The sequence below is a fragment of the Macaca thibetana genome, chromosome 8, assembly GCF_024542745.1.
Source record: "Macaca thibetana thibetana isolate TM-01 chromosome 8, ASM2454274v1, whole genome shotgun sequence".
Lineage (NCBI taxonomy): Eukaryota > Metazoa > Chordata > Mammalia > Primates > Cercopithecidae > Macaca > Macaca thibetana.
The window spans coordinates 131,638,228-131,656,443 of NC_065585.1; the positions used below are offsets into that span (position 1 = coordinate 131,638,228).

Consider the following 18,216-nt stretch of genomic DNA (forward strand, 5'->3'; position numbering starts at 1 on the left):
AAGTGCCTTGGTCTCCCAAAGTGCTGGGATTACAGATGCACATCGGATTCCTAATTTGCAGTCTGACGATGGGCATCAGAAGGTCCATGAACAGGTAAAATTATCAGAAAATAATATGCATTTTTCTAGGAAAAAGATTCATAGCTTATATCAGATTCTCAATTCATGAACCCAAGAGAGACTATGACCCACTGAATTACAGAACCTTCAAATTCTATTCGAGATCAACATTCCAGGATTCTCCACTGATGCATATTTTGGGTAGAACTTTTACTTGATTAGAAAACTTTATTTTATTGTATCTCAGCTTTCTGGATAACAAAACCTTTTTAAATAAAATAAATAAATAAGTAGAAAGCTTTATTTTATACCATGTTTAGGTTTACTCAGACTTCAAATAGATGAGGCCAGACTCCAGGGTGAAGTGAAAATTGTATTTCCTCTCTCATCTATAAGGAATTTTGCTACAAAAAGGGTTTGAAAATGTATGGGTACACAAGAGCTACAAAATACAGAAAATGTATTAAAAGAGTTAAACATCTGTTGTATTTCATGTCAGTGAAGGATATTTTGCAATTGTGGGAAATTAGACACAGTTTGCTGCTTTTGTTCATCCAATTAAAATATTCTAAATTTAAAGTGCGTTAAGGATAGTTATACACAGTGTTACCAGTTCTTGCAGACTTTCAAGGAAGTACAGTAAGAGCCAGAAAGAGAGACACTTCAGGCCAAGCTTGCCTCGCTGAAAGAAGATGAAGGAAAATAGAGTAAGAATACAGTTATATACCAGAAGCCTTTCTGATCACAGCCAGCTATCTAATCTTGCTCAAAGTTAATCTAAAAAGCATCTATAAGGGCCAGTCGCGGTGGCCAATGCCTGTAATCCCAGCACTTTGAGAGGCCAAGGTGTGTGGATCACCTGAGTTCAAGAGTTCAAGCCCAGACTGGGCAACATGGCGAAATCCCATCTGTACAAAAAATACAAAAGTTATATGATCCTGATGCCGACCTTGGCATAGTATTTTTGAAACAGAGTCTCACTCTGTTGCCCAGGCTGGAGTGCAGTGGCTCCATCAAAGCTCACTGCATCCTCAACCACCCCAGGCTCACATGATTTTCCTACTTCAGCCTCCTGGGTAGCTGGGACTACACATGCACACCACCATGCCTGGCTAAATTTTGTATTTTTTTGTAGAGATGGGGTTTTACCGTGTTGACCAGGCTGGTCTCGAACAATACACCTGCCTCAGCCTCCCAAATTATTGGAATTACAATTGTGAGCCACCACACCTGGCCAGCATAGTATTTTTTTTTTTCTTTTTTGAGACAGAGTCTTGCACTGTCATGCAGGCTGGAGTGCAGTGGCGTGATCTCAGCTCACTGCAACCTCCGCCTCCCAGGTTCAAGCAATTCTCCTGCTTCAGCCTCCCTAGTAGTTGGGACTACAGGTGTGTGCCACCATGCCTGGCTAAATTTTTTTGTATTTTTAGTAGAGACGGGGTTTCACGATGTTGACCATGCTGGTCTCGAACTCCTGACCTCATGATCTGCCTACCTCAGCCTCCCGAAGTGCTGGGATTACAAACATGAGCCACCACGTCTGGCCTCAGCATAGTATTTTTACAGAGTAGGTTGTGCTACAGAGAAGACCCTGTCTCAAGAAAAGAATAGGTTAGGAAGATGTGGGGGAATGTTACAGAACTGTAATTCCAAGATCCCTAACCCCACCAGTATGTAAATAGTATAGCTATAATGAATTCAGAATCTCTGGATTTTCATTCCCTGCTTGACATTCATCATGTAACTATTCACATCGGTCTCTCTGACATTTACCTATTCTTTCAAGAGACCACACTAAAAGCAACTAAATGATGATACAGACGTTTAACATCTTGTGACTTTAGAAGCCAGCTAGAGATGTGCTGGGAAATTCTGTATGGAAGGAGCACTCTGGGAGCGTCTTTGCCAGGGGCCACTGAAGCATGGTGCTAGATAACAACCGTTTTTTGACCAGCCTCGCTGAGCATGCAGAGCTGATCTCCCAGGTTCTGGGTGATCTGCGATGACGTCAGTGTGCAACAGAGACACCACATCCACAGAACGAAACAACAGACCGGCCCTGCAACTGTGGACCACAGTCCATTTTTATTTTAAAGTGGTTAACCTTGGATTGTTAGAGCTCTTATAAAAGTCTTACAAAAGGTGAAATTTGGTCTTTTAATCTTTACATTGCTCATCTCTTTAGCTTTTTGAAAAATATTGCTACCATGTATTTTTATGTAGTTTTGGCCCCCCCAAATTTAGTCAATTTGCAAATTAAGATGAAAATAAAACAAGTAAAAAGAATAAGACATTGCAAGGCCACGGTTCGTGGATCACTTGAGGTCAGGAGCTTGAGACCCGCCTGTCCAACGTGGTGTAACCCTGTCTCGACTAAAAATACAAAAATTAGCCAGGTGTGGGGGCGCGAGCCTATAATCACAGATACTGGGGAGGCTGAGGCATGAGAATCATTTGAACTTGGGAGGCGGAGGTTGCAGTGAGCCGAGATAGCACCACTACACTCCAGCGTGGGTGGCAGAGTGAGACTCAGTCTCAAAAAAAAAAAAAAAAAAAAAATGAGACGATTGGATAAAAACAAAATCCAGTATATTCATGCAATGGGATATTATTCAGCCATAAAACGGAAGGAAATTCTGATATATGCTATAATGTGGGGGGATCTTGAAGATGTGATGCTAAGTGAAACAAGCCAGTCACAAAAGATCAAATATTGTCAAATATTGTATGAGTTCACTAATGCGAGATACCTAGAGGAGTCAAATTCAGAGCCAGAAAGCAGAATGTTGACTGTCGCACTGCTGAGGGAGTTAGGTGGGTGGGGGAATGGGGAGTTACTGTTTAATGCGTGCAGAGTTTCAGTTTGGGAAGATGAAGACTCTGGTGATGGATGGTGGTGATGATTGCATGATAATATGAATGAAATTAATGTCACTGAACTTTACACTTAACAATGGTTAAAATGGTAACTCTTATGTTGTGTATATTTTATCACAATTTTTAAAATCCACTGAATTGTAAAACAAACAAACAAACAAAAGGCTTGGCATGGTGGTGTACGCCTGTAATCCCTGCAGTTTGGGAAGCCGAGGCAGGGAGACAGCTTGAGGTCAGGAGTTCGACACCAGCCTGCCCGACATGGTGAAACTCCATCTCTACTAAAAATACAAAAATTAGCTGGGTGTGGTAGCACGTGCCTGTAGTCCCATCGACTAGGGAGGGTGAAGCACGAGAATTGTTCGAACCAGGAGTCAGAGGTTGCAGTGAGTTGAGATCTCGCCACTGCACTCCGGGGCAATAGAGTGAGACTCTGACTCACAAGAAAATAAAAGGAACATAAATAAATAAATTGTGAGATAGTGAAGGAAATTTGAATACTAACTAGATGTGCAATGATATAGAGGAATTATTATTAATTTTGATCTCTTTTGAAGACTCTCTTTTAGAGCTACTTAGTGAAATCTTTATGGATGAAATAATGCCGTCACTTGCTTGAGAAAAATCTGGTGAGGGCTAACAAAGAGAGTAGAGATGAAACAGTGTTGACCATGAGTCAGTTAAATTTAAAAAGAGAGGGGAAAAAAAGCACGCCTATAAACACATATTGCTGTTAACCTTACATAAATAAAACCAGAAGCTATGATTTTTAACCAAAATGTGTTACCTATTGGAATCTAAACTTTAGTTTGCTTGCCCAAACTAAGAGTGAATGTGTGTATATATTCTCTAAACTGTATACTTCTTGAGAACCAAGTTTGTTGTTTTATCTTAAAAAAAAGTCCAGAAAATAAAGGGCACTAATAAATATTTGATGAAGAAACAATGGACTCTATCTATTTTTGGAATTCCTATGCTGCCCTGTACACCATCATTGTTTACTTGGAAAAGAAGTCTGCCTATATTACTCTCACTCTTAGGACACACAGGTTGATATTCACTTAACGCAACCCCCCCACTCACGCCATCCCAGCTGCCAAGCCTTGGTATTGTACCTTATAGGCCCCACACATTCTATTTATGACCCCCTTTGTTTGGAAAGCTCTCTTAAGATGTTTGCAAGAACCTCCTCTCCCTGCTTCTTCTTGTAACCTTCCCTAGAGTCCTGCTCTAGCCACCCCAGTATGGATTGCATCTGTGTCCCCACCCAAATCTCATGTTCAATTGTAACTGACCACGTTCAAGGTGGGGCTTGGTGGGAGGTGATTAGACCATGGAGGTGGATTTCCCCCTTGGTGCTCTTCTTGTGATAGTGAGTGAGTTCTCGTGAGATCTGGCTGTTTAAAGATTGTATAGCACCTCGCTCTCTTGTTCCCACTATGGCCATGTAAGAGGTAGGTGCCTGCTTCCTCTTCCCCTTCCACCATGATTGTTTCCTGAGGTCTCCCCAGAAGCTGAGCAGATGCCAGAATCATGTTTCCTGTACAACCTGGGGAATGAGTCAACTAAACTTCTTTTCTTTGTAAATTACCCCAGTCTCAAGTATTTCTTTATAGCAATGCGAGAACCAGCTAATACGGAAAATTGGTACCAGGGATCAATAGGATCCCTACTCTTACTTTGTCTACCTCTCTATTTCTTTACCCATCTTCTATCTCCTCTCTCCGTGCACTTACCACTGCCTGGTATGTTTGTTTGTTGTCTTCTTCCCCTATAAGACTATAACCTCATGAGGAAGGAAATTTGACTGTTTTATTCACCACTGACTTTTAACCTAGGCCGTGGCATATGGTAGTTCACAAATGAATATTTGTTGCGTCAATGAATAAAGTGTTAAAAAGGCACTAACATTAAAGAGATTCTAACTTCTAGCTAGAACAATGAACTTCACTCATATCTTTAGCAACCTCCTCCTTGGGAACTTTCATGGAATTTAATTACTTGTACTTTTCATCTTCAAAGTGCATGTAAATGATTAATTATTTTACTCCATGACACAGACACTAATGCTGCATTTTATAGTTGGGAAAACTAAAGCATAGACGAACTAAATCCCTAAAGATCAATGAGTGAGTCAATGTCAGAGCCAGATGAATAGGAGAATTTGGGATATTTAATTCTGAGCAACTGATTCCCCAAAGTCATTTAGCTATATTTTGTGCTTGTTACAACTCATTTAAAAGCATTTACAATTCCCCAATTTAAAAGCCTTTCAAGTGAGGAATTGGTTTGTTGTGACAGCAGGTGATTCAGTTGCTGTAAACCCTCATTCAGGAACTCATTCCTCAATCTGGATACAGTAATTCACAAAGCAAGCTAATGCTCTCCTACTAATCTCTCTGCCTCCAGTCCTTTGTTTTGCCAGGCATCCTTTGGAAAGACAAGAATGTCTTTCTAAATCCCAAATCAGGCCAGGCAGGGTGACTCATGCCTATAATTCTAGCACTCTGGGAGGCCGAAGTGGGTGGGTCAATCCAGGCCAGAAGTTTGGGACCAGCCTGGGCAACATGGTGAAACCTCATCTCTACTAATAATACAAAAAAAAAAAACAAACACAGCTGGGTGTGGCGGCATGCACCTGTGATCCCAGCTACTCAGGAGGCTGAGGCGGGAGGATTGTTTGGCCCGGGAGGCAGAAATTATAGTGAATCAAGATAGGACCACTATACTCCAGGTTGGGTGACAGAGCAAGACCCTGTCTCAAAAAAAAAATAAAAATAAAAATAAAAAAATTCCCAATCTGACTGTGCTACACTCTAAACACATGTGTGTAAAAGTTGTCTGACTGTGCTACACTCTAAACACATGTGTGTAAAAGTTGTCTGTGCTACACTCTAAACACATGTGTGTAAAAGTTGTCTGTGCTACACTCTAAACACATGTGTGTAAAAGTTGTCTGTGCTACACTCTAAACACGTGTGTAAAAGTTGTCTGCCCGTGCTACACTCTAAACACATGTGTGTAAAAGTTGTCTGCCCGTGCTACACTCTAAACACTGTGTGTAAAAGTTGTCTGCCCGTGCTACACTCTAAACACATGTGTGTAAAAGTTGTCTGCCCGTGCTACACTCTAAACACATGTGTGTAAAAGTTGTCTGCCTGTGCTACACTCTAAACACGTGTGTGTAAAAGTTGTCTGACTGTGCTACACTCTAAACACATGTGTGTAAAAGTTGTCTGACTGTGCTACACTCTAAACACGTGTGTGTAAAAGTTGTCTGACTGTGCTACACTCTAAACACATGTGTGTAAAAGTTGTCTGCCTGTGCTACACTCTAAACACGTGTGTGTAAAAGTTGTCTGCCTGTGCCACACTCTAAACACATGTGTGTAAAAGTTGTCTGCCTGTGCTACACTCTAAACACATGTGTGTAAAAGTTGTCTGCCTGTGCCACACTCTAAACACATGTGCGTAAAAGTTGTCTGCCTGTGCCACACTCTAAACACATGTGCGTAAAAGTTGTCTGCCTGTGCTACACTCTAAACACATGTGTGTAAAAGTTGTCTGCCTGTGCTACACTCTAAACACATGTGTGTAAAAGTTGCATAAAGGGTTAACAGAAGCAGAGTTCTTCCTTTAGAAGGTAAAATGTGTCAAGAAAATTGACTCCGTAGAAATGAAATGAATAAATGCTGAGTGAGAGCTCCGTAAATATCTAGGACTATGAATAACTACATCCAAGGCATTATTATGTCTGTCTGTATAAAATATGTTGAATTTGCTTGTAAAATTCAGGTACTCTAATAGATTCGTTTTTCTGCTACTGGAAATACTAAGGAATGATAATAGGTCAAAATTTGCATTTGCTTCCTATCATGTAGAAACTTTAGCAAAATAAATAGCATCACAAAATTAACATTTTATTGAATTTATTTGAAAGAGCTATAGTCACCTCACTAATCTCACTGAATTAAATTATCTTGTTACTTATTTATACAAGGAAAAAAGAGCAAGTAAACTTAAGTGAATAAAATGTGAATTTTTAAAAATAGTAAGTTGCAGCTGGGTGCGGTGGCTCATGCCTGTAATCCCAGCACTTTGGGAGGCCGAGGCGGAGGGATTACCAGAGGTCAGGAGTTCGAGACCAGATTGTCCAACATGGTGAAACCCTGTCTCTACTGAAAATACAAAAATTAGCTGGGCGTAGTGGCACACACCTGTAATCCCAGCTACTTAGGAGATTGAGGCAGGAGAATTGCTTGACCCTGGGAGATGGAGGTTACAGGGAGCCCAGATCATGCCACTGCACTCCACCCTGGCCGACAGAGCGAGACTCTGTCTCAAAAAAAAAAAAGTAAGTAACTGTTTTAGCAGAAATATATGGTCTGTAAATAATTTAGCAGTTAGTAGTTTCATTAATGTTCATTCCTCATTTTGTTTTAAAATGGATGTGCCACCCTGCATCTATTGCAAATGTGGGGGAAACCCTTTGTGTCGTGTCTGCAAGAGAGATTCTCAAAGTCTAATTTAATTTTTAATTATTCAAATGTTCCTAGAAAGTATGACCCCAGAATTCTGTATGCAATCTCATTTTTCATTAGGAATTCCCTTTTAAAATGCAGACATCTCAAAAAAAAAAAAAAAAAAAAAAAAAAAAAAGGTGGGGGGTGGGAACTGGGCACCATGGCTGATACCTGTAATCCCAACACTCTGGACGGCCTAGGTGGGCCGATCACTGGAGGTCAGGAGTTCGAGACCAGCCTGGTCAACCTGGCAAAACCCTGTCTGTACTAAAAACACAAAAATTAGCTGGGTGTGGTGATGCTTTCCTGTAATCCCAGCTACTCAGGAGGCAGAGGCAGGAGAATAGCTTGAACCCAGGAGGTGGAGTCTGCAGTGAGCCAAGATCATGCCACTACACTCCAGCCTGGGTGACGGGGTGAGACTCTGTATAAAAAAATAGTAATAGTAATAATAATCATAATCATAATACGAGGACAGTGGGTCTCAACTATGGCTGCACTTTGGAATCACCTGGAAACTTTATAAATAGTGATTCCTGGATTCCACCCGCTAAGATGTGAGTTTATTTGATCTGAGGAGTGGCCTGGGCATTGTAATTTTTTAAAGCAGCATCCGAAATGCAACCAAGATGGAGACCCTTGAAGAAGAGGCTCAGTACATGGAAGTCCCTACACAAGACCTGAGAATGGAATCTAAGAAGGACCCAAAGCCAGAGAACCCTGAATATAATGGTTTCTAGATTTCTCTTAATTCTAGGTGTTGTAAACAATTTTCAAGAACGCCATTAGTAATATCTTACTGTATTCTTCACTGCTGGGGCTATTTCTCAAAAGGATCTAGTTTTCAGAATCTAGGATTTAAGTTAAATTGGGCTAAGATGAAAAGGATGTCAAAATAATGAAAACTTTTATATTAGGCCGGGCACAGTGGCTCATGCCTATGATCCCAGCAGTTTGGGAGGCTGAGACATGAGGATCACTTGAGCCCAGGAGTTTGAGGCCAGCCTGGACAACATAGCAAGGTGCCGTAGTTCAACCTTTGCATCTTGCTGGGTGCTTCCAGAACCCTGATCGCCTGAATCCCTTCCTTGACTGGCAGTGGATGTTGGGTCCTTGTCACTTGATTACTTAAGCTCCTTTAAAGTGTTGCTTTCCCCATCCTTGCTCCAGGCTGTTGGGCTTACATTCAGTATAAGTTCTCAGAAGCAAGGAGGCTGGTGTCATCATTCAGCACCCCTATTCAAACACTCCCTCAGTAATTCCTCCTGTTTCGTCTGGCTCATTGGGTGTTGCCCATAAAAACAGTTTGGCTTTTGTAATCACAATTAGAGCAGGCAGCATGACTAATCAGTCAGTTCACTGCATCTCTTGTTATCTCCTGTGAAGTGAGTCAGTTTCAACTTTGGCTTTGTGCTCATGTGTCACTCCCTGCTCTCTGATGTTCAAGTCTATGTTGGTTCCAGACTCTGTTTTATTTAACCTGTTTGTTTTCTTTCTAAAAACATATTCTGTATTCCCTTCCAAGCATGGAGCTAACTTCACAGGAATTTGGGAAAATTCTGATAATTCCAGCCCATACACAGAATGCCCAGGACAAGAAAGACGCTGTTCTCTGAGGAATTGTATCAAGAACACAAGTTGTTTAAGTCAGCATGCACGTGTTGAAAGTCTACAATGTGCCAGGTACTTTCATATATTATTCTATTAAAAATAAGCAGTATATGGCCAGGTGCAGTGGTTCACACCTGTAATCCCAGCACTTTGGGAGGCCGAGGTGGGCGAATCACAGGAGATCTGGAGTTCGAGACCAGCCTGGCCAACATGGCGAAACCCCATCTCTACTAAAAATACAAAAATTGACTGGGCGTGATGGCAGGCACCTGTAGTTCCAGCTACTCAGGAGGCTGAGGCAGGAGAATCGCTTGAACCCGGGAGGTGGAGGCTGCGGTGAGCTGAGATCATGCCACTGCACTCCAGCCTGGGCAACAGAGCAAGACTTCGTCTAAAAAAAAAAAAAAGCACTATATGCAGTATATGTTACTGCAGTTTTAGGTTTACAGAAAAATTGGGAAGACAGTACAGAGTTTCCATATATGCCACACTCAAGTTCCCCATTATTAACCTCCTACATTAGTATATTTGTTACAATTAATGCAATGCTATATGAATATTGATATGTTATGATTAACTAACATCTACACTTCATTTTTATTGCCTTATTTTTTACCTGTTGTCCTTTTTCTGTTCTGGAATCCATCCCAGACACAACATGACATTCTTGTCATCCATATCCTTAGGTTCTTCTTGGCTGTGACAGATTCTCAGAATTACTTTCTTTTTCGTAAGCTGGACAGTTGTGAGGAATATTGGACAGGTATTTTGTAGCATGTCCCTCATTGACATTTGTCTAATGTGTTTCCCATTAGACTGGAGTTAAGTGTTGGTGGGAGCAAGACCACAGAGGCCGAATGCCATTTTCATCACATCCTGCCGAGGGTACAGACTATCAACATGGCTTATAACTGCTGCTGTTACCTTGATCACCCGGCTGAGATAGCGTTAGTCAGGTTTCTCCGCTGCAAAGTGACCTCCTCCCCCGCCAACCCTTCTGTTCTGTGCTCTTTGGAAGGAAGTTGCTACGTATGGCCCACACTTAAGGAGGTGGGACTTACAGCCCTTCTCTTTAAGACAGAGGATTTACATAAATTATTGGAAGATCTTATTTAGTCATTTATTTATATCAACGTGGACTCAAGGATTTTTTTTAATGCTTTGAGTTATAATTTAATTCCCTTCCCTTTCCTTCCTTCCTTGCTCTCCCTCTCTCTCTCTCTCTCTCTCTCTCTTTCTTTCTCTTGTTTTCTTGCTTTATTTTCCAGCTTTGGCCATGCTGTAAGCTCTTTCAGTTGACTTCCCTGTACCTATGACATACTCCTTTGTGCATGTGTGTGTGTGTGTGTGTTTGAGCACTTCCTTAATTTCTGGCTCTATAGGATATTTCAGACATCTTGTATATTTTCTCCTCCACTCGTAGAATCAGCCATTTCTCCAAGAAGCCCTGGTTCCTTTTATTGCAAAATGGTACTAAATAGCAAGATCTAGGTGGTAGATATTGTTGTTGCTGTGGGGAAGTCTTTGCTTCTCAGCTGAAAGAGAAAGGAAATATATGTGCATATACTAACCCATGTATTTACATATATCCATAAACATTTCTGTGTGTGACCATTTATAACTATATCAAGCTAAATATGCATTCATAGGGATGTCCTAACTCTATTCCACTACCTCATTACCTCATGGATCATTCTAGCCTCTTTCCCTTCTACCAACAGTGAGAAGTCTGACTCTGACCATCAATCATCATTTACTTAAGACCTCCTGGCCTCAAGTGATCTGCCCAACTCAGCCTCCCAAAGTGCTGGGATTACAGGCGTGAACCACTATGCCTGACCTGAATTTTAGCTCAGTTTCTATGAAAGGGTTGGTTTTGTCTTCTTGGTACTTTTGACACAAAGCTTATTTCCTTCCTTTGCCACTTCCTTTGCTGCTTTATCACCTCCATCTTTTTTCAGCCTCCACAGCTGCCAGCCATCACTAACATAAGTAAGGGGAGAAGCCTTAGCAACTTCATTAGACTTTATGAGGTGGGAGGGCACAGCTGGGTAGCCAGGTGGTGAGGGAGGGAGGGAGGGAGGGAGGGATGGATGGATGGTGGATAGATGGACAAAAATGTATCAGTAAATAGGTGCTGACTCATCCAAGATATTAATACAGCAAGGGGAAAGAAACATGGATGATGGGACAGGATTTACAGGTGACCATTAGTCAACTGTAATTTATATCAGTTGGGATATAGATTACACACCTCTGACTAGTCTGTGCCTTTTCATTGAGCTATGAACAAATCAATCATCAGCATGATATTGTCATCCAGTAACAGTTGGCAATTTAAAAACAAACCCATGTCCACTTTCCAAATCTGACCTGATGTCTGCACAATAGTGGATGCGTGTCATTATAGATTTGTCAAAACTCATAGATTGGGCTGAGTGCAGTGGCTTACATCCGTAAACCCAGCACTTTGGAAGGCCGAGGCAGGCAGATTGCTTGAGTCCAGGAGTTCAAGACCAGCCTGGGTAATATGGTGAAATTCCATCTCTACTACTAATAAAAAACAAAACAAAAACCCATACGTTGTGCAATATCAAGAGTAAATTGTAGTCATAATGACATCTCAATGTAAGTTCATTGATTGTGATAAATGTAGTATTGTTGTGGTGTTGGATGTTGATAGCAGGGAAGGCTATGGCATGTGTGGGGAAAAGGGGTACATGGGAACTCTCTGCACTTTCCACTCAATTTTTCTATGAACCTAAAACTGCCCTAAAAAATAACTTTCATTAACATCTAGGCTGGGTGCGATGGCTCACACCTGTAATCCCAGTACTTTGGGAGGCCAAGATGGGCAGATCACCTGAGGTCATGAGTTCAAGACCAGCCAGGCCAACACGGTAAAACCCCATCTCTACAAAAAATACAAAAATTAGCCAGGCGTGGTGGCACACGCCTCTAATCCCAGCTACTCGAGAGGCTGAGGCAGGAGAATTGCTTGAACCCAGGAGGTGGAGGTTGCAGTGAGCCGTGATCACGTCACCGCACTTCAGCCTGGACAACAGAATGAGACTTGATCGCAAAATAATAATAATAATAATAATAATAATAAAGCTAAAGATTTCCCTAAAATATGAGCTGATCAAGAGTTTAAGATTCTTGAAAGAAGAAAATGGCATGGTGAAAGGAAAGGGGATTTTGCAAACTCATTTATCTGAATTTGGATCCTAGCTCTGCCACTTAATAGCTATGTGACCGTGGGCAAATTAATTGCTGTTATTTATATTAAATTGATATTAAAATGTTAAAGTATTAAATATAACTTATTAAAATCATACATAAATGACATTCTCTATTAATATTTAAAATGATATATGACAAAACTCATACAATGTGAGAGCACCAAGAGTAAACCTGAATGAACGCACATTTACAAATCATTCATGAGGTCAAAAGATCCCAGGATGGAATGTGGACTGCAGTAAAACGATCTAACTGTATTACAAAAGTATGAAACCACCTCACTGAAGAGGTGGAGGGAAGAGATGTTAACCTAAGTAACTCTGGAAATGAGCGGAGTCTGACAGACTAAAGCAAAAGAAATGGTCCATAAACACTGCTGTAGTCAGAAGTGGAATATGAGACTTCCACCAAGTATCTGTAAAGGAGGGGTACCTTTCTCCTCATCTCTCTCCTTTCCTACTGGGTAGAAGGAGAACTCATATGACTTGGCTCTGTGTGCCCACCCAAATCTCATCTTGAATTGTAATCCCCACGTGTCAAGGTAGGGACCTGGTGGCAGGTGATTGGATCATGGTGGTGGTTTCCCCCATGCTGTTCTCATGATAGTGAGTTCTAACAAGATCTGATGGTTTTATAAGTGTTCGGCAGTTACTCCCTCACTCTCTCTCTTTCCTGCCACCTTGTGGAGAAGGTATTTGCTTCTCCTTCACCTTCTGCTATGATTGTAAGTTTCTTGAGGCCTCCCCAGCCATGCAGAACAGTGAGCTAATTAAACTTCTTTCCTTTATAAATTACCCAGTCTCAGGTATTTCTTCTTCTTTTTATTTTTCTTTCTTTTTTTTTCTTTTGATTGCTCTGTTCCCTAGGCTGGAGTGCAATGGCAAAATCTCGGCTCACTACAACCTCCACCTCCTGAGTTCAAGCAATTCTCCTGCCTCAGCCTCCTGAGTGGCTGGGATTACAGGCATGCGCCACCACGCTCCACTAATTTTTGTATTTTTAGTAGAGGAGGGGTTTTGCCATGTTGGCCAGGCTGGTCTCGAACTCCTGACCTCAGGTGATCTGCCCGCCTCAGCCTCCCACAGTGCTGGGATTACAGACGTGAGCCACCGTGCCCAGCCAGGTGTTTCTTTATAGCAGTCAGAAAACTGACTAATACAAGGACAGGTGCCTGACATGGAAGGAGCATCCATCTTGGACTACATGGAGTGAAACGCAAGGGCTGAAGACGATGGAACAAGAAGATGGAAGACGCCTATCTTCTTCTCATGATGGTGGTGCCATTATGCCAGCTGAATCTATGTGGAACAAAAAGTAAACTTCTCCCTTGTTTAATCCACTCTGATTTGCGGTTTTCTGTCACTCACAGATCAATCTAATCCTAACTGATATAAATTTTAGTTACGTCTTTTTCTCCCTGCCTTTTATCTCTCTAACAACTCCTGCATCCCTTAAAAAATGAGGCTACATAACTGTTCATGATATAACTCTCCTTGTGGGATATCCTAAGGTATTCTTAAGCACCTAATTCTAGTCAATAAAGCAGGGCATGAAGCCGACTCTCCCTCGCAAAAAGATTATGCCCTTACATGGAATAATAATTGATAATAAGTAGCATAATTTTTATAAACTCATCATCTTTACAAAAGAGAATTTTTTAATGAGCTTTCAAGCAACAGTATAAATTTAGCTTTTGTTTCCTTTATATAAAAATTACACACTTACTGAATTTTGGGAGAAATGCCAAGAAGTATGACCTATTAAAATGTAAAGGAACACAAATTGCTTTGGTTTAGAAGGTGGCAAGTACGGGGTTTGAATTAGTCTGTTTTCACGCTGCTGACAAAGACATACCCGAGACTGGGAGGAAAAAGAGGTTTAATTGGACTTACAGTTCCCCATGGCTGGGGAGGCCTCAGAATCGTGGCAGAAGGCGAAAGGCACTTATTAAGTGACAGCAATTAGAGAAAATAATGAGAAAGAAAGAGTAGAAACCCCGGAAAAACCCATCAGATCTCATGAGACTTATTCACTATCACAAGAATAGCACAGGAAAGACTAGCCCCCATGATTCAATTACCTCCCCCTAGGTCCCTCCCACAACATATGGAAATTCTGGGAGATACAATTCAAGTTGAGATTTGGGTAGGGGGACAGCCAACCCATATCATTCTGCTCCTGGCCCCTCCAAAACTCATGTCCTCAAATTTAAATACCAATCATGTGTTCCCAACAGTCCCCCAAAGTCTGAATTCATTTCAGCATTAACCCAAAAGTACACAGTCCAAAGTCTCATCCAGACAAGGCAAGTCCCTTCCACCTATGAGCCTGTAAAATCAAAAGCAAGCTAGTTACTTCCTAGATACAATTGGTATATAGGTACTGGGTAAAATACATCCATTCCAAATGGGAGAAATTGGCTAAAACAAAGGGGTTATAGAGTCCATGCAAGTCTGAAATCCAGCAGGGCAGTCAAATCTTAGGGCTCCAAAAGGATCTCCTTTGACTCCAGGTCTCACATCCAGGTCACACTGATGCAAGAGGTGGGTTCCCATGGTCTTGGGCAGCTCCACTCCTTTGGCTTTGCAGGGTACAGTCTCCCTCCCGGCTGTTTCCACGGGCTGGCATTGAGTGTCTGCAGCTTTTCCAGACACATGGTGCAAGCTGTCAGTGGACCTACCATTTGGAGTCTGAAGGACAGTGGCCCTCTTCTCACAGCTCCACTAGACAGTACCCCAATAGACTCTGTGTGGGGGCTCCCACCCCACATTTCCCTTCGGCACTGCCCTAGCAGAGGTTCTCCATGAGGGCCCTGCCCTGCAGCAAACTTCTGCCTGGGCATCCAGATGTTTCCATACATCCTCTGAAATCTAGGTGGAGGTTCCCAAACCTCAATCCTTGACTTCTGTGCACCCACAGGCTCAACACCATGTAGAAGCTGCCAAGGCTTGGGGCTTCCACCCTCTGAAGCCACAGCCTGAGTTCTATGTTGGCCCCCTTCTGTCACTGCTGGAGCAGCTGGGACACAGGGCACCAAGTCCTTAGGCTACACACAGCACGAGGGCCCTTAGCCTACCCCACAAAATCACTTTTTCCTTCTGGGCCTCCGGGCCTGTGATGGGAGGGGCTGCCGAGAAAGTCTCTGACATGGCCTGGAGACATTTTCCCCATGGTCTTGGGGATTAACACCAGGCTCCTTGCTACTTATGCAAATTTCTGCTGCTGGTTTGAATTTCTCCCCAGAAAATGGGGTTTTCCTTTCTATTGCATTGTCAGGCTGCAAACTTTCCAAACTTCTATGCTGTGTTTCCTTTTTAAAACCGAATGCTTTTAATGGCACCCACGTCACCTCTTGAATGCTTTGCTTCTTGGAACTTTTCTCTGCCAGATACCCTAAATCATCACTCTGAAGCTCAAAGTTCCACAAATCTCTAGAGCAGGGGCAAAATGCTGCCAGTCTCTTTGTTAAAACATAACACAAATCACCTTTACTCCAGTTCCCAACAAGTTCCTTATCTCCATCTGAGACCACCTCAGCCTGGACCTTATTGTTTATATCACTGTCAGCATTTTCGTCAAAGCCATTCTACAAATCTCTCGGAAGTTCCCAACTTTCCCACATCTTCCTGTCTTCTTCTGAGCCCTCCAAACTGTTCCATTCTCTGCCTGTTACCCAGTTCCAAAGTTGCTTCCACATTTTTGGGTATATTTTCAGCAACACCCCACTCTACTGGTACCAATTTACTGTATTAACCTGTTTTCACGTTGCTGACAAAAACATACCAGAGACTGGGAAGAAAGAGAGGTTTAATCGAACTTACAGTTAGTTCCACATGGCTGGGGAGGCCTCAGAATCACAGCGGGAGGCAAATGGCACTTCTTACATGGCAGCAGCAAGAGTGAATGAGGAAGAAGCGAAAGTGGAAACCCCTGATAAACCCATCAAATCCGGTGAGACTTACTATCACAGAATAGCATGGGAAAGACCGTCCGCCATGATGCAATTACCTCTCCCTGGGTCCCTCCCACATCCTGGGGAATTCTGGGAGATACAATTCAAGTTAAGATTTGAGTGGGAGCACAGCCAAACCATACCAGGGTCTAAAACAATGAAAATATTGACAAAATAGTTACTTATGAATGGCATGTTGTTTATCATTTAAGCATTTTAACACACAGGCACTAATACCTCTCCATCTCTGTCTCTTCCCTGCCACCCTTCCTCGTTGATGTTATACTGGATTTAGGAATTAACATTTCTGTTAATAGAAAGAGAAAAGGAAGATGGCAGTTAGTAGTTGCTCGGTGTCCATTTCCAAATGGTTACCTAGCAACAGTTCCAGGCGGTAGCTGCTAGGAGTAGCTCCAGCTGCTCATGGTTAAGCCGGCTTGAGCTACATAGTTGCTCTGCTAAATATCTTATTTGTGTGATTTTCAAATAAGAATCACCTTTTGGGGTTATATGGGCTGATGCTTCAGCTGGCCATCTGTTTTATTTGTCTTGTCCCATTCCTTGACAAGATGAATGTGCTTGTTGTGTTTATAAAAGAAAAAGAAAAAAAAAAAAACCCGGCCGCATGCTGTGGCTCACACCTGTAATCCCAGCACTTCGAGAGGCCGAGGCGAGCTGACCACCTGAGATCAGGAGTTCGAGACCGGCCTGGCCAATATGATGAAACCCCGTCTCTACTAAAAATACAAAAAAATTAGCCAGGGGTGGTCACGGGCGCCTATAATCCCAGCTACTTGGGAGGCTGAGGCAGGAGAATTGCTTAAACCTGGGAGGCAGAGGTTGCAGTGAGCCAAGACCACCCCATTGCACTCCAGCCTGAGCAACAAGAGTGAAATGCCGCCTCAATAAAATAAAATAAAATAAAATAAGTTGTGAAAAAAAAAATCAGACAGTATTTGGAGCCAAAACAAAATGTCTCTCAAAGCTCCTAGGTGTCAAGTGATAGCAACTATGTAAATTCCTAAATAAATTTTTAAAATATTAATAAATAAAATATATCCCAGCTACTTGGGAGTCTGAGGCAGGAGGATTACTTGAGCCCAGGAGTTCAAGAACAACCTGGGCAACATAGTGAGAACGTGTCACAATTTTTTTAAGTCCACTTTTAAGTAAGAGTATTAATCGTTTACTTAGGCCCACAGAATGCATTTGAAGAGTTCAAGTCAGTGTTAAATAATTTTCACAAAAGTTAAATATCATTCTAAGGTCACTCTACCCCTTGCCTCTTAAGTTTTAATCTCTTTATGTTCAATTTCAGGAAACTAAGACAAGTATCCATAAAAGGAGAAACATGGGCCAGGCGCGGTGGCTCACACCTGTAATCACAGCACTTTGGGAGGCTGAGGCAGGCGGATCACAAGGTCAGGAGATCAAGACCATCCTGGCTAACCTGGTGAAACCCTGTCTCTACTAAAAATACAAAAATAATAGCTGGGTGTGGTGGCGGGCACCTGTAGTCCCACCTACTTGGGAGGCTGAGGCAGGAGAATGGCATGAACCCAGGAGGCAGAGCTTGCAGTGAGCCGAGATCTCCCCACTGCACTCCAGCCTGGACAACAGAGTGAGATTCCGTCTCAAAAAAAAAAAAAGAAGAAGAAGAAACACAGGATGTTTTATAGTGCTTGTGGTGCTTGATTTTTATATCTTGTCATGAAGCTGTGCCTTATTTCCTTTGTGTTAAACCTCTATTCTTGTTTATACCTGTTTTCTATCTGTATTTCTAAAACATAATGAATATTTCATCTATGTAGTTTCTTTGTAAAGTCTTTTGAGCTCTAACCTCTCAAAGGGCAGTCACTCAATATGGTTTAAACACACATCACACATGCTGAGGCCGGGCCTGAGCATGGGTGGCTCATGCCTGTAATCCCAGCATGTTGGGAGGCTGAG

General features: G+C 42.1%; 1 long non-coding RNA gene across 2 annotated transcripts; it reads right to left on the bottom strand.

Annotated features, from left to right (window-relative positions):
* Positions 1 to 328: 328 nt before the first annotated feature.
* LOC126961467 (uncharacterized) lies at positions 329 to 16,613 on the bottom strand. 2 transcript variants are annotated; one of them, XR_007728314.1, is made up of 3 exons: positions 16,504 to 16,613; positions 9,688 to 10,606; positions 329 to 742 (listed from the first exon to the last, which is right to left on the bottom strand). It is a non-coding gene; the product is annotated as an uncharacterized LOC126961467 (long non-coding RNA). The 2 variants fall into 2 exon arrangements; XR_007728313.1 differs by lacking the exon at positions 16,504 to 16,613 and adding an exon at positions 16,136 to 16,335.
* Positions 16,614 to 18,216: the final 1,603 nt, after the last annotated feature.